At 43.1% G+C, this 24,006-nt stretch overlaps 1 protein-coding gene across 4 annotated transcripts in view; it reads right to left on the bottom strand.

Annotated features, from left to right (window-relative positions):
* The window catches only part of SRRM3 (serine/arginine repetitive matrix 3), a 678,443-nt gene extending 657,766 nt beyond the window's left edge, over positions 1-20,677 (bottom strand). For 3 of the 4 annotated variants that reach the window (XM_077296282.1, XM_077296284.1, XM_077296285.1), the window contains exon 1: positions 17,946-18,262. The gene's annotated coding sequence lies outside the window, so the exon portion shown is untranslated. Of the gene's footprint in view, positions 1-17,945; positions 18,263-20,593 lie in introns of those variants that run through there. The other variant, XM_077296283.1, reaches the window with a different exon arrangement.
* Positions 20,678-24,006: the final 3,329 nt, after the last annotated feature.

Here is a 24,006-nt window from a genome sequence, read left to right as displayed (position 1 = left end):
CATTTACCGGGAGGACTTTCCTTAAAGAGGATTTATAATCGCAATTTAGAATAATTGAGGCTATACCTATACGTAAATTAAAAAGTAAAGAATACAAAAGTGTTAGCCTTTCGCTGTTGGCAAGGGTTAACATTTCAGACATGGCGGAAAAAAAACCGGTGAGCTGACAGCTTAAATAAGAACAGATTAAGGCTCGTTTTCACATGACCGCCATCTCTGGACCAACCAAGAGTCTCCTGACCTGAGCAATGGGGTAGATGACTGCTCTGGATTACAGTAAAAAAAACAGACTGTACTGATGTAATATGGTAACAATGACTCGGAGGCTTTGGTATCTCAAGCCTATTACACAGCACTTAAATGGTTTGTCCACTACGAAGATAACGCCTTCTTAAACACTATATTGCCGATGTAAAATAAAGATACCCTATACTCAATTGCTGTTCCAGCAATTGCACTGTCGAGTCTCCTGGTGCATTGTTATGCCACGGGAACCCTGCAGCCAATCAGGGACCTCTAATGGGCTGCCTTGCTTACACCTCTTACAGACGCTGAGGATCAGCCGAAAGAAGTGAGAGAACAGCAGCTCAATAGCGGCCGCAGGGCTCTTGTGACATAACAATGTTATGCAAGCCTCGGGACACTGAGTTGCATTTTTTGCAGCAGTTGAAGAACTGTAACTAGACAGCATAGTGTGAATGCTGACTTATCAATGCAATTGCAACTATTAAATGACCCTCATGAGGGTATTTATTGACTTCTGACTTTACTTGTAGGCTAGTTCAGTAGCTTAGGTGGCAACTGCCAACTTAAAAGTAGCTTCCTACACTAGATTTTATGTAAGAGACTAAGCTAATGATTTTTTATGACTCCCAAAAACTATGGAATTGAATTTGAGAAAGGAGAAGATGGACCCATAATCTGTTTCTCTGCTGCTTGAAGTTGCAAAAAGAGGCACTACTTACTGAAAGGATCACACTATCATGATAAGAAAACGTTCTGGTGGGAAAACATTGCTAGTGTCATATGTTCTTTGCGGCACTTGTAAGGTTATACATATTATATAGTATTCCCACTAAGGAAGTTCTTGCAATATTTTAAGTTTTAATCAAGAAAAAACTCCCTACCCAAATATTCTTATTCTATGTTTTTATATTTGACTGAAATTAGTGCATTTTGGACAGCAGGATCTGAAGCAGAAGAATGGGGCTCCACGTGGAGAAAACGGTGCACCACGCACCATCTACCAATGGCATTATAGTCACGCTATTCTCTCTGTTACGGAAGCACACAATAAATACTGATTTGTAAAAGCATCAACAAAAGAGAAAAACGGCAGCACGAGGAGCATCACAAACAGGAAAATCAGCGACCCTGATTACACCTATACAACATCTAGCACAGCATAGGATGAATGATATTTCACTGCTAAGATTTATACAACTATTTGAAGACACTTTGACAGAGTCAGTAATATGAAGGTTTGTTCATACAGTACCGTACTTAGTATATACAGTATATAAAACTAGTTTTTGGTGAGGAGTTCTCACAGATAATCCCAAAGTACAGTACAGTATAAGCTTTACAGTACCCTATTAATGTAATGGGCATCCACCAAATCTATATATGTGACCATAGCCTAGTTGTTTTATGCTCAGATAAAACAGCTATTTCATCCTCAGCATAATTTCTTTAAAAATTAGATTTTTTAAATTATTTATTGTATTTAGTAATTTACAATTCTGTTACCAAATGCAACTTGCCTGTGGCAGAAGTGTACCATGGGTTCCTTTTCACCCAAGGCAAAGGTATAATTTGTTGGCCTCTGTAACTAGACACAAAGACAAAGTGGTTTGTTGGAGTCCCTGTGATGCTCAGCACCCTATACTCCTGCCCCAGTTGCCTCTCCTATTTCCCTGTCTGTGGTTTCAGCAATCTAGGTGGCGTTTGGCATGATTGTCATTGCATGTCTTAAGGTACCTTCACACTGAACAACTTAACAACGATATCGCTAGCGATCCGTGACGTTGCAGCGTCCTGGATAGCGATATTGTTGTGTTTGACACGCAGCAGCGATCAGGATCCTGCTGTGATATCGTTGGTCGGAGCTAGAAGGCCAGCACCTTATTTCGTCGCTGGATCTCCCGCAGACATCTCTTAATCGGCGTGTGTGATGCCGATTCAGCGATGTCTTCACTGTTAACCAGGGTAAACATCGGGTTACTAAGCGCAGGGCCGCGCTTAGTAACCCGATATTTACCCTGGTTACCAGTGTAAATGTAAAAAAAACCAAACGCTACATACTTACATTCCGATGTCTGTCGCGTCCCCCGGCGTCCGCTTCCCTGCACTGTGTCAGCGCCGGCCGTAAAGCAGAGCACAGCGGTGACGTCACCACTCTGCTTTAGGGCCGGCGCTTACACAGTGCAGGGAAGCGGACGCCGGGGGACGCGACAGACACCGGAATGTGAGTATGTAGTGTTTGGTTTTTTTTACATTTACACTGGTAACCAGGGTAAACATCGGGTTACTAAGCGCAGCCCTGCGCTTAGTAACCCGATGTTTACCCTGGTTACCCGGGGACTTCGGCATCGTTGGTCGCTGGAGAGCTGTCTGTGTGACAGCTCTCCAGCGACCACACAGCGATGCTGCAGCGATCGGCATCGTTGTCTAGATCGCTGCAGCTTCGCTAAATGTGACGGTACCTTTACTGCTTTGCCAGAGTTTACAGAAATGTGCCATGTAATATACTGTAAAGCGAAGAACAGTGGCAGAACGCTGAGTGCTGAGGCATCTTATGGGCAACAGATTCTGCTGAGTAACCTGACCTTTTTTTTAGGTCTTTATCATTTATAGAACCTTGCTTTAGAGCAGTGGTCCCCAACCTTTCTGACCTTGAGAGTCCCATTCAGCTTAGAGAGTGGGTCGCGAGCCACATCCAGCTCCCACCCCCTTCAAAGTAGTGTCAACCAAAGCCCCCATTATGGGTATAATGATAACCAAAGCTTTTCCACAGAAATCACTCCAGAGCAGTACACTGAGATCCAGGGGTTCCCACAATACCCCATTTAGTATTCTCCTAACACACTGTCACATCCAGCTTTGAGCACCTCCTCTAACAGGTAGTACAAACCTCCAGCGTACCATACCTAAAACATCTCTAAACCCCTAAGACCAGTAAATGTGCATCGATATCTGGAATTCTGTGCGGGGCTACTCACAGAATTCACCATTTTGAGATGTGGTCCTGTTTGCTAGACCTGGACCTAATGCATCAAGCTGGTTGACAGTCGCGAGCCAACAATTCATGGGGCCGCGAGCCACACGTGGCTCCCGAGCTACAGGTTGGGGAGCCCCGCTTTAGAGTATAACGCATACTTTAGTTTCTATTGTTCCTAAAGTAAATATACAATACTTGGACCAAGTGCCTTGGTTCTAGGTAGAGAAATGGTAAGAAAACCTTTTGACTAGCCTTTTTCAATGTCACGTTGATGACACAGTCTATATAGATTGTACAGACTTTACTGTACTAATATAATGTCAAGATAATACTGAAACGGATATATGCTGCATAGGCTGTACTATGCTATATACTGTATATATATATATATATATATATATATATATATATATACACACACACAGGGTGGCCCATGTACATGGGTACACCTAAATAAAAAGTTTTCACCCTCCCATATACTAATGTGCCACAAACGGGGTTGAAATCACCAGCCACTCCCTTTTTATTTAGGTGTATCCATATAGGTGTATCCATATACATGGTATACCCTGTATAAATACACAAATGGCTCAAAAAAAATAAAGGAAACACTTAAGCAACAGAATATAACTCCAAGTAAATCAAACTTCTGTGAAATCAAACTGTCCACTTAGGAAGCAACACTGATTGACAATCAATTTATCATGCTGTTGTGCAAATGGAATAGACAACAGATGGAAATTATTGGCAATTATCAAGACACCCTCAATAAAGGAGTGGTTCGGCCGGTGGGGACCACAGACCACATCTCAGTACCAATGTTTTCTGGCTGATGTTTTGGTCACTTTTGAATGTCGGTTGTGTTTTCACACTCGTGGTAGCATGAGACAGACTCTACAACCCACACAAGTTGCTCAGTTAGTAAAGCTCATTCAGGATGGCACATCAATACGAGCTGTGGCAAGAAGGTTTGCTGTGTCTGTCAGCGTAGTGTTCAAAGGCTGGAGGCGCTACCAGGAGACAGGCCAGTACACCAGGAGATGTGGAGGGGGTCGTAGGCGGGCATCAACCCAGCAGCACGACTGCTACCTCAGCCTTTGTGCAAGGAGGAACAGTAGGAGCACTGCCAGAGCCCTGCAAAATGACCTCCTCCAGGAGGCCACAAATGTGCATGTGTCTGCACAAACGGTTAGAAACCGACTCCATGAGGATGGTCTGAGTGCCTGACGTCCACTAATTGGGGTTGTGCTCACAGCCCAACACCATGCAGGACGCTTGGCATTTGCCACAGAACACCAGGATTGGCAAATTCGCCACTGGTGCCCTGTGCTCTTCACAGATGAAAGCAGGTTCACACTGAGCACATGTGACAGACGTGACAGAGTCTGGAGATGCCGTGGAGAGCGATCTGCTGCCTGCAACATTCTTCAGCATGACCGGTTTGGCAGTGGGTAAGTAATGGTGTAGGGTGGAATTTCTTCGGAGGGCCGCACAGCCCTATATGTGCTCACCAGAGATAGCCTGACTGCCATTAGGTACCGAGATGAGATCCTCAGACCCCTTGTGAGACCATATGCTGGTGTGGTTGGCCCTGGGTTCCTTATAATGCAGGACAATGCCAGACCTCATGTGGCTGGAGTGTGTCAGCAGTTCCTGCAAGATGAAGGCATTGAAGCTATGGACTTGCCCGCCTGTTCCTCAGACCTGAATCCGATTGAACACATCTGGGACATCATGTCTTCCATCATCCACCAACGTCACGTTGTCCAGAAGTTGGCGTATGCTTTAGTCCAGGTCTGGGAGGAGATCCCTCAGGAGACTATCCGTAGTCTCATCAGGAGCATGCCCAGGCATTGTAGGGAGATCACACAGGCACGTGGAGGCCACACACACTGCTAAGCATCATTTCCTTGTCTTGAGGCATTTCCACTGAAGTTGGATCAGCCTGTAACTTCATTTTCCACTTTGATTTTGAGCATCATTTCAACTTTAGACCTCCGTGGGATATTAGTTGTGATTTACATTGATCATTTTTAGGTTTTATTGTTGTCAACACATTCCACTATGTAATGAATAAAGATTTACAACTGGAATATTTCATTCAGTGATATCTAGGATGTGGGATTTTAGTGTTCCCTTTATTTTTTTGAGCAGTATACAGTGCCTTGCAAAAGTATTTGGCTCCCTGGAACTTTTCAACCTTTTCCCACATATCATGCTTCAAACATAAAGATACCAAATGCAAATTTTTGGTGAAGAATCAACAACAAATGGAACACAATTGTGAAGTTGAACGAAATTTATTGGTTATTTTAAATTTTTGTGAAAAATCAAAAACTGAAACGTGGGGCGTGCAATATGCTTAAATGCCTAAAGATGTTAAATATAATCCACCTGTGTGTAATCAAGTCTGTATAAATGCACCTGCTCTGTGATAGTCTCAGGGTTCTGTTTGAAGCACAGAGAGCATCATGAAGACCAAGGAACACAACAGGTAGGTCCATAATACTGTTGTAAAATGATTTCCAAAACTTTAAACATCCCAAGGAGCACTGTGCAAGCAATCATATTGAAATGGAAGGAGTATCATACCACTGCAAATCTACCAAGACCCAGCCGTCCCTCTAAACTTTCCTCTCAAACAAGGAGAAGACTGATCAGAGATGCAGCCAAGAGGTCCATGATCACTGTGGATGAACTGCAGAGATCTACAGCTGAGGTGGGACAGTCTGTCCATAGGACAACAATCAGTCGTACACTGAACAAATCTGGCCTTTATGGAAGAGTGGCAAGAAGAAAGCCATTTCTCAAAGCTATCCATAAATAGTTTATACAGATATAGACGTCAGTTAATTATATGCACATGGCGACTCAATTAACAATTAGCTAATATTGGAGAGACAAGAGTCAAAAACTAGCCATACAAGTAACCTTGGAATATATTTATTGAAAACTTCAATTTCCACCTAAAAAGATATATCACATATAGTACAAAATCATAATATAAATAGTGACAAGTGACTATATCCAACAGTGTACCTAGTGCTACAGGTTCACAAGACGGGACAATAATAAATAATGTGTTGCGGTCGTGAATGTTACCAGTCTCTGCATATGTGCAATGAAGATTGATGCATATCAGCTAGAGTACATGTTGCGATAATACAATCGCACTAACCATATAGCGCATCATAAGCAAACACCCCGCAACATGTAAAGGACAGATACAGGAATAAAAGGGTTAATTACCCATCCGTAACGACCCGTCTGGACCCTGGATTGCTACCCCAACGCGCGTTTCGCGTTCGTGTATTCACCGCTTCCTCAGGGGGCGTGCTCGTGTATCTGTCCTTTACATGTTGCGGGGTGTTTGCTTATGATGCGCTATATGGTTAGTGCGATTGTATTATCGCAACATGTACTCTAGCTGATATGCATCAATCTTCATTGCACATATGCAGAGACTGGTAACATTCACGACCGCAACACATTATTTATTATTGTCCCGTCTTGTGAACCTGTAGCACTAGGTGCACTGTTGGATATAGTCACTTGTCACTATTTATATTATGATTTTGTACTATATGTGATATATCTTTTTAGGTGGAAATTGAAGTTTTCAATAAATATATTCTAAGGTTACTTGTATGGCTAGTTTTTGACTCTTGTCTCTCCAATATTAGCTATCCATAAATAGTGTTGTTTAAAGTTTGCAACAAGCCACCTGGGAGACACAACAAACATGTGGAAGAAGGTGCTCTTGTCAGATGAAACCAAAATCGAACTTTTTGGCAACAATGCCAAACAATACGTTTGGCATAAAATGCAACACAGCTCATCACCCTAAACACACCATCCCCACTGTCAAACATGGTGGTGGCAGCATCGTGGTTTGGGCCTGCTTTTTTCAGCAGGGACAGGGAAGATGGTTAAAATTAATGGGAAGATGGATGGAGCCAAATAAAGGACCATTGTTGAAGAAAACCTGTTGGAGTCTGCAAATGACCTGAGACTGGGACAGAGATTTGTATTCCAACAAGACAATGATCCCAAACATAAAGCAAAATCTACAATGGAATGGTTCACAAATAACCATATCCATGTGTTAGAATGGCCAAGTCAAAGTCCAGACCTCAATCCAATCGAGAATCAGTGGAAAGAGCTGAAAACTGCTGTTCACAAACGATCTACATCAAACTTCACTGAGCTCGAGCTGTTTGCCAAGGAAGAACTGACAAGAATTTCAGTCTCTCGATGTACAAAACTGATAGAGACATACCCCAAGCAACTTGCAGCTGTAATCGCAGCAAAAGGTGGCGCAACAAAGTATTAAGTTAAAGGGGCCAAATAATATTGCACACCCCACTTTTCAGTTTTTGATTTTCCACAAAAATTTAAAATAACCAATAAATTTCGTTCAACTTCACAATTGTGTTCCACTTGTTGTTGATTCTTCACCAAAAATCTAAATTTGGTATCTTTATGTTTGAAGCATGATATGTGGGAAAAGGTTGAAAATTTCCAGGGAGCCGAATACTTTTGCAAGACACTATATTGGCAAGATAACAATGTGCCAAAACCATACTGCTAAGATAACACTGAACCAAATATATATTGTTAACAGTGCACTGGACCAGATATACTGTATACTGTGAAAATAATACTGTATGTGCAAAATATATACTACTGAGATAATACTGCAGCAGATATACACTGTTGGGATATCACTGTATGAGATAAATACTGTCAAGAACATAGCACACCTAATCTATACTGTAGATGGCAGCTGTAACCCCTGTACCCGTAATACAGATCCCAATAAAACTATAAAAATTATGACGCATACTATGCGCACATTGTGATATATATATATATATATATATATATATATATATATATATACATACACACTGTATATGTATATGTACAGTGTATAAATATATATACCGTATAAGCCGAGATTTTCAGCCCATTTTTTGGGGGCTGAAAGTTCCCCTCTCGGCTTATACTCGAGTCATACCCAGGGGTCGGCAGGGGAGGGGGAGCGAGGGCTGTCTAATTATACTCACCTGCTCCTGGTGCGGTCCCTGCACATCCCTGGCTTCCCCAGCACCGGCAGCTTCTTCCTGTAGTGAGCGGTCACATGGTACCGCTCATTACAGTAATGAATATCCGGCTCCACCTCCCATAGAGGTGGAGCCGCATATTCATTACTGTAATGAGCGGTAACGGTGACCGCTCAGTATAGGAAGAAGCTGCGGGGAAGCAGGGACTGCACAGCGCCAGGAGCAGGTGAGTATAACGGGGAGGGGATCGCTACGCGATATTCACCTGCTCCTCATTCCGGCGCCGCTCCATCTTAAGCAGTGATGTGGTTAGTGCGCGCCCTCTGCCTCAACGTCAGTGCAGGAGACGCTGAAGACTGAGCAGCGCCGGAATGAGGAGCAGGTGAATATTGAAAGTGCCGGGGGCCTGAGCGACGGAGAGGTGAGTATGTGATTTTTTATTTTTTTATCACAGCAACAGCAAATGGGGCAAGTGTCTGTATGGAGCATCTTATGGGGCCATAACATTTGTGCAGCACTATATGGGGTCATAAGGTTTGAGCAGCACTATATGGGGGCCATAACGTTTGTGCAGCACTATATGGGGGCCATAACGTTTGTGCAGCACTATATGGGGCCATAACGTTTGTGCTGCACTATATGGGGGCCATAACGTTTGTGCAGCACTATATGGGGGCCATAACGTTTGTGCAGCACTATATGGGGGCATAACGTGTGTGCAGCACTATATGGGGCCATAATGTTTGTGTAGCACTATATGGGGGCCATAACATTTGTGCAGCACTATATGGGGGCCATAACGTTTGTGCAGCACTATATGGGGCTCCTGATTCAATATGGATATTCAAAAACACTTAACCTACTGATGTCTCAATTAATTTTACTTTTATTGGTATCTATTTTTATTTTTGACATTTACCGGTAGCTGCTGCATTTCCCACCCTAGGCTTATACTCTAGTCATTAAGTTTTCCCAGTTTTTTGTGGCAAAATTAGGGGGGTCGGCTTATACTCGGGTCAGCTTATACTCGAGTATATATATTAGGTCGCCAAGGAAATGCATGGTAAAAATTAAGTAGCAAGGTTTTTGAAGGTCTTACCTCCTAATTTTGTTCCTTTTTGGTAATAGATATTTAATAATTTTCTTTTTTTAAGATTAGTTATCATTTACTGGTTGCTCAATGGCACATCATATTGCAGTTTTAAATGTTTGTCTAGTATTTATTGTCATGCATATCCCGCGTTATGTATGGTATGTTATGCCGTTTACAGATCAGATTAATTATATTTACGCGAAAAACTGAACTGACTGCTACACTGCTACTAAGTACTGATACATGTACAATGTACATAATTGCATAATGTATATTTTACTGTAATAGAATGCTTACTGCCATTCTATGTTTTTTGAATTATAAATAGTATATCCAGTTAAAGATATGATGACAAACTGAGTGGTTATTGTGTGTACAATATTGTGGAAAATGAGAAACATGGAATAATTCACATGCCTTGAGCAAGTGGTAAATCTAAATTTAATGTCAACATATTTTACATGGTAAATCTTTATGCCAAAAGGATCAAATTTCAGGGGTAAGACTTAACAATTTGCAAAGTTCATTTTTCCTTGGCACCCTAATATATATACTGTATGTATATATATATATATATATATATATATATATATATATATATATAGTATTTTTACCTTGCATATAGTATATGCAAAACCTAAATGTGCCGGCGGTAGACGCTAATAAAATATATGAAGTAAAGCAAATCCACATAACACTAATGACACCATCGTAATAAATCAGAAATAGGTTCTGCCAATTCTTCATAAGAAACCATTGCCAAATTGTCTGTCACAGATAATTCACCCCGAATCCTCAAGTCGTGGTCTGATTTTCCATTCATCTACATACAGATATCTACTTATCTGCCGATGAATCACAAATAAGCTTTTTATTTAATTAGCAATTTCTACCTTGTCTACTACCTCCGGTAAGGAAAAAAAAAAAAAAACAGAATTGGACATTTACAAGTTTAACGAGGAGCAGAAATTAACCATCATATTATATTATGTAAATCGGTAACTTCATAGAAGTGTAAGATGACAATTGGGGATATGAATAGCAAACCTCACAGCTTCCGTTCCGAATCTTCCATCATTACCACCAAATAGCTCGCCTATTGTCAAAGCACTCCAGTTAAAAGGACATTTTCGCTAAAGCTTTACCGGGTGCTAAGCATCCTGTGACTATATTTCATACATAACAAAAAATGAAGCCAAGCTGTGCTGAATATAGTAAGCAGGTCAACCAACATGATGATGAATTCATGGTCTTTTTTATTAATAAGGCACTAAGCTGGGATCACCCTAGAGTCTTATCTAGACTTGCTGTGCGGTTCAATTATTCCCTAGAAGCAATTATTCTTATTATGTTATTCTGCAGCATGTCAGGTTTTCCTGTTGGCGCGAGAGGTCGATGCCAATAGGTGGCCACGACAGAATAGTGCATGCTTCATTGCAGCACGCAAGAACGAGAAGTCCTGCTCTACCTTCCTTTCAGATTGTGCTAAAACAGGGGTGGGGAACCTCAGGCCCATGGGCCGTTCACGACCCTTGATGACCTTTTATCCGACTGCCCGGCAGAGTTTCAGGCACCACAGTGCTTGGGTCGACAGCTGTATTGTGACGGCTGCCGGCCCATTAATTTCTTCTTGCTCTGTGTGCACGTGCCCACTGTGTTTACTACTGTGCATTGAGGTGCGTGCAACGAAAGATTACGTCCTGTCACCAGTGCCAGCATCAAGATGTTCTTTGTTGGCAGAGTTAGTGCGCAATTTGTACGGCCCCTAAGGATGGTATAAATATCCAAATGGCCCTTGGCAGAAAAAAGATTCCCCACCCCTGTCCTACAAGGTCTAAAGTCATTACTCTTTGCCTTCTGGCACAGGGGGTACAACACATATGTCCAATATTGGATCCACCATATTTATGTGTACAGGTGTTAGCTATATACAGTGTCTTGGAAAAGTTTTCATACCCCGTGAACTTTTTCAAATTTTTTTCTCTAGCAAGATGGCGCTGCTGATGCCTGCGCAGTAACAACAATTGGATCAGCTGTATACACCGATAGCTGCTACTGCATAGGCACGGCGGGCGTCAATTTCAAATGAATTTTTTTAATATATATCAGGATAACCTCAACCATATTAATTATACGCACATTACACATGCGATTATGCTGCAGCGCAGGTGCCACGCTTGGCACCTGCCTGCAAAACGTTTTTTTTCAGTATTTATATATAATATTCATTATGTAAAATAGGGGGCAGGTGAGTGAGGGATCAGTGACCTGTCAGAAGCCATACTGGTGAGTACCTACGGTAATTAGAGCACCACATGCAGACCCCCACAGACCGCCTTAGGGCACAGGCATATCATTAACTCTAAACTGAAAATAAAGAATAAGCAACATCCACAACATGGATTTCATCAACCAAGCTTTCATTTTAATCAGCATAACGGCGCCGACCTGACACTGTCTGTATGTTACTGTGCACAATCCTGCTGACAGGTTCCATTTAAGTTTGTGTGTATAACGTGAAAGAACGTGGAAAAGTCCATAAGGTATGAACACTTTTTCAAGGCTCTGCATAAGCTGAAGACTTAAGTCCTAATGTATGTCAGATTTCAGTGAATGCCATTTATACTTTTAGGAAAGAAACTTTTGGTTACCCCACCAGAGTTACTTAGCCGCTCGATGAGAGTAAGGGATTATACACATGGGTCCATACTGTACCTCTGTTGTCTTCTGATTACATACAGAGCAACACCATGGGGTTTTTTTCTCACAAATTCACAAGAATTCCTTGAAAAAGAAATAGTGCCAAGCTCTGTCCTTTTACAGTGGTATTGTCCCTTAGAGAAGAGTCAGATAGCCGTATAACTCAGAAAAGGACCACAATGTAATGCTCAGACTGACCATCAGCTCTCCTGACCGGAGCGTGACAAATGCATTGAAATACAAACTGTCAGGGTCGGGTCGGGAGAGCGGCTGGCCAGTCCGTGCATTGCATTGCAATCCCTGTCCGAATTATATAGCCGCCTGACTCGCCCCTTTGGACAACTGATTATACTGTAGAGAAAGATATGTTGCCATATGGAAACACTTTACAGTGGCCGAGGCCTGCATAACACAAGCCCATAGGCAATCAGTGTGCTGTCATACAGACTCCTTACACTATTCTACTGTGTACACGAGGCCTTAATAACAGAATGTACCTCATAATGGTCTAGTTCAGTCTATGTGGACACAAAATATATTGGACATCATTATATATCTAATGCAGACAAAAACTGGAGCAATTGTCCGAGCCAGCCAGTGAAATCCCGGCTCATTTCTGTTGCAGGCTGAAAATGAAATAAATGATCTGATTGCTAGCTACGGGTAAATACTCCAGTTTTTTTTTTTTTTTAAATTCATTATGATCTCTGTGCTTTTGAAAATGCTAGTTTTCTGTACTGAAACTATTCCTTAAAAAATCTGTCTCCATTTCAATCGTGATGTCGGGCAAAGCAAACACATTAGGGTATGTGTACATGAGCCGGAGTTGCTGCGGGTTGGACGCTGCGTACTTATGTCCAGATGTTACAGCATAATGGATGGCATTTCTTGAAATCCCATGCCAACAGACGCCTGCGGATCAACTGCGGAAACGGACATGTGTCGCGTCTTTCCAGACTACAGCATGTCTATTTGTAGCTTATCCTCAAGATAAATTTCACCCATGCAATGTATTGAACGTGGTAAAACAGCATGGTTCAGTGAACACATGCGGATTCCCCTGCGTACAATAGACGGCCGTGCTTTGGACGCAGCGAACATGCACTGCTACTTCTGCACCGTGTGCACCCGGCCTTACTGGGGATGTTAAAATGATTCTGTTAAAGGCATTAATCATCTTTGGGGACATCTTTTTTACTTAAAGGGAATCTGTCTCCAGGTTTATCCCATATAAAGTATTGCCAGCATCTTTAAGCCCTCTTCTACAGCACACTAATTTGCTATATGCCTGTCCACAATCCACTAGGCAATGTGAGATGCTTTTCTATTGGAGGATTCTGATGGACAGGTCTGGTACATGCTCCTCCACCAGCAGCCATTGTACTGGCAGAAGTGAGGGTGAGTCTGTGAGGCAAGCTGCACTAACAACAGAAAATGGCCGACCTCTTTACGTGAGAAGCCGCCACTGAGCTCATTCTGGCCGTCTAAGGCCGGGTTCACACTTGTGTTTGGGTAGAGTGCGTAGGGCTGCGTACTTCCTCCCTTAAGCTTCACCTACTTCCGCACTTTTTCCCTAAAGCTCCGACTACTTCCACATACGTCCTGCGTACCTATCTTTAACAGCCCTACGCACTCTACCTAAACGCAACCGTGAACCTAGCCTAACAGGAAAGTTTGTAACTGTTTAATTTTTCTTTTTCTATCAGCTGATTTATGGCTACAGACAACAATATACATAAACGTGCAAGAAAGAAAGTGCCTGTAAAGGCCAAATGGAGCAAATCTTATAATGAACCCTAACTGCAAAATGATGTTTAACCGAAAATATGAATGAGACAGTAGCAGACATTTCTCTAACATATCTGCCACGTGTACATACAATAAAGGCGGCCATACAAATTGGAGCAATATTGGCCAAGTTACACTATTTAGTGGCACTGGCTAATTTCTGTGAAAACGGTTGACGAATAATGTGAATGGAGGCTCCCTGACCAGTTGCGTAATTTTACGTTTGTAGGCCCCAATATGAAATCTCCAACAGGGAAACTAAATACCATGGAAACATTTTTCTCTTAAGGGCCAAAGGGATATTTTGGGCCCCCAATGGCTCTAAGGCCCAGGTAAGACTGCGACACCGCACCCACAATCATTATGCTTCTGACTCTTCCTCAGAAGTTGATGTTGGAGGGATCGCATATGTCGAATTTCAACATCTCATGGGAGATAAGCCCCTGCCAGAGGTGTCTGGCATCGGTGTTCTCCCCTCTCCTTGGTAAGAACACGTACAGAGCTCATTGTGCAATAGGAGAGTCAGGAGCCATAGCTGTAAGCTGAAGGCGCATTTGTCCAACAGCTACTGAACATATATGGGCTCCTTAATTTATGCTCAATCCTAGGGAACCAAAAAAAAAAAAAGAAGGAAAACTTACCGAGGGAGGAGTAAAATGCTCAAGACATAATAGTCTCTCCTGACACTTAACCCTACTGTTTGCAATTCATATTTCCTGCATATAGAGCAAATAAATATGCTAATAGATTCCCTTTAATTGCAAACTAACCTAAAGCTCAATATGTCTGCAAAAAACATTGAGATGAAAATTGCAATACCTGTCTTGTATTATTTAAAAGACTATTAAACATGCATAATGCTGCATCCTTACGAGCGGAAGCACAGATGTAAGACTGAGCTAGATTTAAACAGACAGGATAGTAAATATGGTTGGACAGATAAATAAATAGAATTTATATTAAATATTTATTAATATGTAAAAGGGGGTGTAAGTCCTCAGACCACACCCCAACGGTCATAACAAATCCAGAAGAGGATTATTCTTCACCTAATGTACAGCTGTGACAAATACAAGTCTAGATAGATAGATAGATAGATAGATAGATAGATAGATAGATAGATAGATAGATAGATAGATAGGAGGAATGAAAGAAAGGAAGAACGAAAGAGAGATAGAAAGACATGGAAAAAAAATTGTGAGAGTAGAAAGAAAGAAAGAGGAGTAAGAATGAAAGTAAGGAAGAACGAAAGAGAGAAAGAAAGAAACAAGAAAAGAAAGGAAGAAAGAAAAAACAGCTTGTGAGAGAAGAAAGAAAGAAAGAAAGAAAGAAAGAAAGAAAGAAAGAAAGAAAGAAAGAAAGAAAGAAAGAAGAGAAAGAAAAAAGGAAGAATGAAAGAAAGGAAGAATGAAAGAGACAAAAAAAGAAAGGAAGAAAGAAAAAGCAGCTTGTGAGAGAAGAAAGAAAGAACGAAAGAGAAAGAAAGAACAGAGAGTTTATGAGAGAAGAGAGAGAGAAGGAAAGAAAGAAAGAAAGAAAGAAAGAAAGAAAGAAAGAGAAAGAAAGAAAGAAAGAAAGAAAGAAAGAAAGAAAGAAAGAAAGATAGATAAAGAGGAAGAATGAAAGAAAGGAAAATGAAAGAGAGAAAGAAAGAACAGAGAGTTTATGAGAGAAGAGAGAAAAAGAAGGAAGGAAATAAAGAAAGAAAGAGAGCAAACAATAAGGTAATGGAACATGTAATGACGATAATATATGTTGTCCTTTGGTTCTTAGCTGAGGAACAATTAATCTATGGCCAGAATGAAGAGCCAGATAGAAGTGCAGCTATCTTCCATGGCTTTTATCTCCGGCCTCACACCTGGACACCAGGCAATGTTCCTTAGAACAATCTCTGCATCTCGGTAAAATAAACAAATGCTTTCCTGTGTAGGAATGTGTGAACGTGATGAGAGTAAGCATTTAGTTGCTTTGTGTCTGTATTAATCACAATAAATAGTGAAAATGCATTTTCCTACTCAACCCGGTGTAGAAACACAGATTTTTTTTTTACAATAAACATTCATGTGGGCAAGAAAGTGGACTTTCTATATCACAATTACATAGAGGATGAAGGCAATAACCGCATACACAACACAAACTAACCTGCACCATGGAGTGCGTATGCTCATCACAGGCACAAATACAGCACGACAACGGTGTAGCAGAGCTGAATTTGTCATTTCAATGTTCTTTTCACCTCCCCACAAAGTCCCATTATGCAAAGAGAACTGACAGAAAACCCCATAACAAATGAAATTCCGGCAAATGTCAAGCTCATCCTTAATATTCTGGCAAACCCAGGTCTGCTTCATAGCTATATAAATAATATAGCGAAGTCACTGAAGATGTTCCTTTGAACCATGAAAATGAATGAAGGACACTATGAACAATATGACCACTTTCCCAATGATCGTATAAATATTGGAATAATGCAGCCGTTATTATTAACACTTATTTTAATTGTTCCCTGTGGTTGCTGAATGGTTACTAACAGCTTCCTAATTTACATTCTTGCTGTAAATCAATAATAAAAGAATGACAATAATAATAATATTTACCTGCTCGTAAATAAACCATCTCTTTATATGTCTGCCTGGGGTTAGGACACTGTAATAAAATGTGTTATTTCCTCATCCTGCACATTCTAATTATAGTAGAACTAATACCGCGCTGCTATTAGCAACTCCTACCTGCGCTGCACTACATTCCCGGACACATTGGGGCTCATGCTTAGAAAGGTCACTGGTGAATGAAGCCCTGCAAGATGGAGCCGATGCTTCACCACAGGAACAAGATGCTCAGCCAACTCTGCTGCCCTTACACTACTTGTGATGGGAACTTTACACCATTGGGAAGGTCATTTGTACATGACACTTTCTGACCTGTGTCATCACAAACAACACTATATACAATAGCTGTATAGTGATAGTGATTAACCTGCTACCATTGGTTAATTCAACCGTGGCTTAATAAGGAAATGCTAGATTAAGGAAAAATGATAACTAGATCAAAGATAGATAAATAGATACTATAAAAGATGACACATGACACAGCAAGATAGATATATTTGTAGAGGAAATATAAAGAGAAATGAAATATAGACAGATGGATAGTAGGAAACAGATCCAGAGAGAATTATATAGATATATCGCTAAAGAGAAATACATAATAAAAAAAAATATATAGATAGATCTATAGATAGTCATATAAATGGATGTGGATAAATAGATAGTGATACATATCTTACTAAAGACAATTACATCTAAATAATGTATGTTTGTGTCATGGAAATATGTATGTGTATATATATATATATATATGGATAAGATAGATAAATAGATAATACATAGATAGATGAAGGAGATAGATAGATAGATAGATAGATAGATAGATAGATAGATAGATAGATAGATAGAGGGTAGGTAGATAGATAGATAGATAGATAGATAGATAGATAGATAGATAATAGATCGATAGATAGATAGAAAGATAGATATATAGTTAGATAGATAGATAGGGGATAGATAGATAGATAGATAGATAGATAGATAGTAGATAGATAGATAGATAGATAGTAGATAGATAGATAGCTAGATAGATAGATAGTAGATAGATAGATAGATAGATAGATAGATAGATAGTAGATAGATAGATAGATAGATAGATAGCTCTGGGATAGATAGATAATAGATAGATAATAGATAGATCATAGATATATAGATAGGTAGCTAGACATACAGACAGATAGATAGGTGATGTGCCCTTACTATATATTGAGTCCTCCGCAGACAGTGACCCCTGTAACTAGGAGCCAGGACCCCCCTACAGCCCCTCTGATCCCTGTCTGTGATCCGGAACTTTTCCAGTGCTCTCCTGCGATGCCTGTCGTTTAGCCGGGTCCCTCCCGGAACACACAGGTGTAAATGATGTCGGACGATCCCCGACCCCCTCCCAGCTCCTGCCATCTGTTCCCCGGAGGGGGACGGGGGAGATGGCCCGGGGTCAGCCCTTGTGGGCAGACTGCAGCGGTGCGCCTTACCGTCATGTGAGCTCTGCCTTCCCATGTCTTCAGAGGGCCATTAGGGCTCTTGGGTCTCCCCTAGGAGCAGGGTCCCGGGTCTGGGCTGCAGCCTCAGGATGCTCCGCTGTCTGCGGGTCGGGCTGCTGCTCCGCTGTCTGCTGGTTGAGATGTTGCAGCCGTCAGGAGCCGCTCAGCACTTCGAGGATGAGAAACTATGGAAGTCAATGAGCGTCTAACTGGATGCGTCTCCTCCAAAGCTCTAGAAAAGCCCTTGTCACTGCTGAAGTGCTGGACAGCTCATTACCATAGACACGCGGCTGAGGTACGGAGCGCCTCCAGCAGCGCTCCCCGTCACAGTGCCACCTAGAAGGGAGGAGAAGCTAGGCGGCGGAGTGCTGCATGTCTGCTCACTGGGCGCTGTAATGTATGTCGGAGAGAGGAGACTGTTGCCCTCTAGTAGAAAACGAGGCGCAATGCTGCAGCATAGAGGTGTATGAGGAGCTCTGCACATAAGGATGAGTGCAGCACTGCAGGAGGTGGACCCCAATCCTCCCATGTGCACAAGAACGGGAATGGGTGACAGCAGCACTGCAGGAGGTGGACCCCAATCCTCCCATGTGCACAGGGAGAGGGGTGACAGCAGCACTGCAGGAGGTGGACCCCAATCCTCCCATGTGCACAGGGAGAGGGGTGACAGCAGCACTGCAGGAGGTGGACCCCAATCCTCCCATGTGCACAGGGAGAGGGGTGACACTCAGCACTGCAGGAGGTGGACCCCAATCCTCCCATGTGCACAGGGAGAGGGGTGACAGCAGCACTGTAGGAAGTGGACCCCAATCCTTCCATGTGCACAGGGTAAAGGGTGACAGCAGCACTGCAGGAGGAGGACCCCAATCTTCCCATGTGCACAGTAACAGGGTAAAGGGTGACATCAGTACTGCAGGAGGTGGACCCCAATCCTCCCATGTGCACAGGGAGAGGGGTGACAGCAGCACTGCAGGAGGTGGACCCCAATCCGCCCATGTGCATAGGGAGAGGGGTGACATCAGTACTGCAGGAGGTGGACCCCAATCCTCCCATGTGCACAGGGAGAGGGAAATGGGTGACAGCAGCACTGCAGGAGGTGGACCCCAATCCTCCCATGTGCACAAGAACAGGGGAATGGGTGACAGCAGCACTGCAGAAAGTGGACCCCAATCCTCCCATGTGCACAGGGTAAAGGGTGACAGCAGCACTGCAGGAGGTGGACCCCAATCTTCCCATGTGCACAGTAACAGGGTAAAGGGTGACAGCAGCACTCCACAACTCTGACTAGTAACCGGTTACACTACTGTAATTTTGATAAAAACGACCTCACACTAACCGCACTGTCCAATGTTAGTCAGTAGGGCTGACCAGATGACATGTTCCTCACACAGCCCGAATGTCCATGTGACAAAGATTGCAGCATGTATTAGTCTGCCATGGATGAGACTCGCCTATCCATGTCTCTGGGTGTGCAAAAAATCTAATCCCATGCAAAACAACTGTATGGCACCCAATTTTTATAGATACATTGCGACTATTAACTGAAGAAATGGTATTTGGTCTTATAGATTTTAATTACTGCTGATGTATAAGCCGGATGCCACTTGGATGTAAAGCATTGACATAGAGATGATGGCAGACAGACAATACAGATGAAAATCACGTTTTTCTGGATGAAATTCTGCGTATTTATTATCCTCTCATGTGAACTAAGGCTACATCCACACATCCGTGTGACACATCCTAGTGCTGTCTGTCCTTTCTTCTCGGGACAGCGCACAGACTCATAGAGTTTCATTGACTCATACACATTTACTTTAAAAACGGATCTGTCTCCTGTCTGTGAGCTCATTTTGCGGTTCAGACCATTAAAGTCTAAGAGGATTGGTAGAAAATGAATGGAGCATGGAAGACATACTTTGTACTTCAGAGCTTCATCCCTACCTGATACATTGTGAAGAGTCATTGGATAAAAAAAAAGTTCAGTTGAAAAAAAACGGAAGAGACTAAAAACTGATGCATCTAAGATAACACCGGGGAAAAAAAATCTGTCAATACCTCTCGGATGGTGACACGCCAATGTCTGAATGTATCCTCTCCTACAGTCCCAGGCACATGCTATGGTTCAGCTCATCACACTCAGGAAACCCAAGTGCCATCCTAGTTACATCCTAGTTTCATTGTTTCTTTGTTTTTTCTCTTCTGTTTTTTTTCACCGAAGAATTTTTGGATCCATTGACTTTTAGCAATGGATCAGTTAGAATGGATGATAGATCACTGAAGTCCAAAGTACATTTTCTCTGTTTCTTCCATTTTACCTTAATGGCCAGATCTGTTTTTGAAATGGATGGATCAATGACACTACTAGTCACAAGGATCAAATGGTAAGCATACAGACATGTCACATGGATGTGTGAATGTAGCCTTAGACTAAGCGAACCTTGTATACCCATAATGCCAAACTACTAAATGGCATCATAAAACATAAAAAAAGATACATAAAGATCTATAGTCATTCCATAATGTGTACATATAACAATCTAAAAGAAAGATATACATAGGTCTAGTGTAAATATACACAAGAGACTGTAAAAAGTGCATATGTCTGTGATGCAATGGTTAATATCAGCTGCACTCACCCTGCCGGTATAATCCATCACAGAAGACACATTAAGCAAAGAGAAAACAAAGACCACGCTGTCATCAGCATCCCTCAGTTTCCTACAGCGCATGTCCTGAGAGAGGAACGCCCCCTGTCATTATAGCATGGAGAGGATCAGGTTACGCAAGCTCCAGGGTCCGTCAGGCCAGGTTGTCAAGGTAGCAGAGATGCCCTGAGCTGCCGTAGCTGTCACTTATATAACCATATACAAACCCCTTTCTAAGGCCATGTTCACACCTTCAATATTTAGTCAGTGTTTTATATCAGTGTCTGTAAGTAAGGTCGGACTGGAGCACTGGGATACCGGACAATTCTGCAGGGGGCCCAGGTCCTCTGCGGGCCCCCGAGTAGGACGTAGAGGGGGCCCGATGATTTCAACTGAATGCACATCCGAGTAAAGTCTACACTGCAATAGTTAACATGGCTGCTGACCTATCAGAGGCTGATGTCAGGGCGCAGCACATGAAAATGACCTCGACGGGCGCACTTGCAGCACCCCAGGTTACCAGTTGCTGCAGTGATGTTGCCTTTCCTTCGGGGAAGGTAATGTCATACTCAGAGACAAAGGAGTTCTCTTCACCAGGTAAGGCACTTACATGCAACACATTCTGAATCCAGGCCAGGAGGGGGAGCTCAAGACCAGGATTCAGGGGAGCTTCCCTAGGCTTTATGTTGCCTGACCTGGAGGAGGAGTGAGTTCAGTTGGAGGGAGACGGAGAAGGATGTCTGGAGCAGATGTGAGAGGCCTGGCAGCCACGAGGGAGCTGCAGCCTCTGGGAAGAAGAAACCTGTTGGGTTGCATGTGGAGCAGTTGAAAGGAAATGGCACAGGAGAGAGGCAGTGCTCAGAGGGGAACTGTGTCAGGGCTCCCTCGGAGCTGAAGCGCAGTAATTCGGGTACCGTGAGTCCGAGGCTTTCGTGGACTCTAGGACACGGAGCAGAACCGGAGGGCACTATACTATACATCACCTGCCCGCACCACGCCTGAGACACAGGAGCACTGGAGCAGCCTGGGGCATCTGAGAGTCCCTGTAAAAAGGCTCAAGCTGCCCATCGTGCAGGTACCTGTCCCAGAACGGGGAAACTGGAGGACCTTGTAGGAAGCTTAAAGCAGCAGGGACCTCACTTAGAAAGGTGCAAGAAGGAAAGGCTCATGGACCTCTACTGGGAAAAGAGAACTCTCACTTGCCTCTTGAGTTGTCCGGACCACCATCATCCGTGCCTGGTACCCTGGACTGTGGCCTGTCACCCACAAGTAAACCAGGTAAGGACTTATCACTTGTCTCCTCCATTTATTCACCGACTACACCATCTACGCCACACACCATAGGACCCCTGGGGACCCCGCTTCACCTGTGGGAAGTGTAACATCTGGGATGCCGCAACATCCCCCAGGAGACCCTTTAATGGAGCGTCGGTCCCCCCTATTGACCGAACCCCACAGGTGGCTTCCCGACAAACTTTGAACATTTATCCCCCTTTAACGTTGATGCCCAGGGCCACAGACCGGGTCGCAGCCACCGTGACATCCCCTTTTGCGACCGGACCCGGTACCGAGTACCCCACTGCCCTGTGGGTGCGTCAACTTTGGTGTCACGAGCAGGATTTCGTGCCCTGGAATTGCCGTATCCTATGCGCCATGGATTACAATGGACTGTGTTGTACTATGTGAAATTGAAGTATGGCCGCCATTGCTGTACCACGAGGAGGACAGAGAACAGGAAGAGATGTGCTACTATGGGTGGAGTTCGTGCATTGGCGCGAAAGCTGGATCCACCCTCTTCAGAGACTAATAAAAAACAAAGATATCCATCACCAGGACGGGTCCGCTCCAGAGAGAGCTGGCGGGAAAGTGCGTGAGGCACAGAAAGAGGAAGCATGTGGAACAGCATGGCAGCAGGATGGCTGCATGTAACCTGGTCAAGTCCCTGGTAAACAGCGAAGAAGCGCTGCCAGAACTGAGAGAAACTCCAGAGGGTGTTTCCATTGAAGTGACTCTAGGTCTATGTCACGATATGGTAGGAAATATCATATAAGTTTAGTTCTCTTGCTAACCTGCTGTGGGCTAAGCCCCCCTTCTTCGAGTGATTCTGCGGTAGCTTGTGGCTGCAAATACCTGACTTTCAGCTCACAAGCCCGCATCCCCCGCACCAAGGTATTTACGACTGGCATTTCCTGTAGTAGGAAGTACCCAGCTTTAACTGGATTAGAGACTTCTAGAATCTTGAAAGTCCTTTGTTCTGTTATTGTGAGATATTAGGCAAACTATTTAAGATAGGAGAATGATAAATACATATTTGGAATCTCCCTCGGTCGACCTACCCCTCACTCTAAGCATCAGCTTCTAACTCCATCTGGTGAAGAAGTAGGGATTTCTCTGTAAATATGTATCCCAGACAGGGCATATTTGATCTCACTAGAATGCCAGCGATAATACGAGATGAATGCTGGGTATGGTACGACTATGACATGTTGTGTAGCGGAGTTATAGAAATTAGATATAGGTTAGGGAAAAATCAGTTAGCTGAAGAAGTAGGAGGGGTTGGAAAAGCCAGCCCTTTCTGTGAGGTCACAGACTGTAGGTTTGAAGTTGCTGGCAGACTTTCAGGAGGCAGATTTGAGTCTTCTTGTGATTTCCTGAGAGCCCTCAGCACGTCCAATGAGCTGGGATGTATGGTTGCCTGCAATGCAATGATCTGAGAAATGTGAGTGTTATCTTTTCTTCATTTAATCCTTTTATTTTCATAATAACCTTGTACATATTTGCAATTGTCTCATTTGTAACATCTTTGTAACATATTTTTATAAAGCACTGCCTACCTTTTGTGGGGTATATTATTTCATGCCAGTTCTTTCTCCATGCTCTAAAAACGTACCCTGTCTCTTGAAGGGAAATTACGCTACTATGTGGGGTTAGCTTCGGACCCGTTTAATCGAGGCTGGTGGCAGTGATACCGTACTGTGCAGGCCTTTGGGTGTCACTGTAGCGACTGCGGCTTGATAATTATTGTTCCTGCCTGAGTGGGAGTAGTACATAGCAGGCAGCCTTTCTGGCGACTAATTACCCTAGGTGCAGTACCTAATCTGACCTGATGGTAAGGTGGGCGCCAGAGAGCTGCAAGTGTTACGTGGAACTGTAAGCGGGATATACACAAATCCCTGCAGTTCATGGTATATTGAAGAGCAGTGGGATACCTAAAATAAGCCCCTGCTGTAAACTAAGAGGTCAATAGCCTTGTGTGTATTTTTTCCATCACATTGTGGCAGTGGAGGGATAACTAAGATAAGCCCCTCTGCACATGTGATAGCCGTCTGTTGGTCTAAAGTCACCCCAATCCGTGACCTAATTGTGGCAGTGGTCAGGAATCCCTGTGGATTTCGTGACAAACT

The sequence above is a fragment of the Ranitomeya variabilis genome, chromosome 3 (genome assembly GCF_051348905.1).
Source record: "Ranitomeya variabilis isolate aRanVar5 chromosome 3, aRanVar5.hap1, whole genome shotgun sequence".
NCBI classification, from domain to species: domain Eukaryota; kingdom Metazoa; phylum Chordata; class Amphibia; order Anura; family Dendrobatidae; genus Ranitomeya; species Ranitomeya variabilis.
Note: the sequence above shows the minus strand (reverse complement) of the source record. Positions and strands in the feature narration are given on the sequence as shown.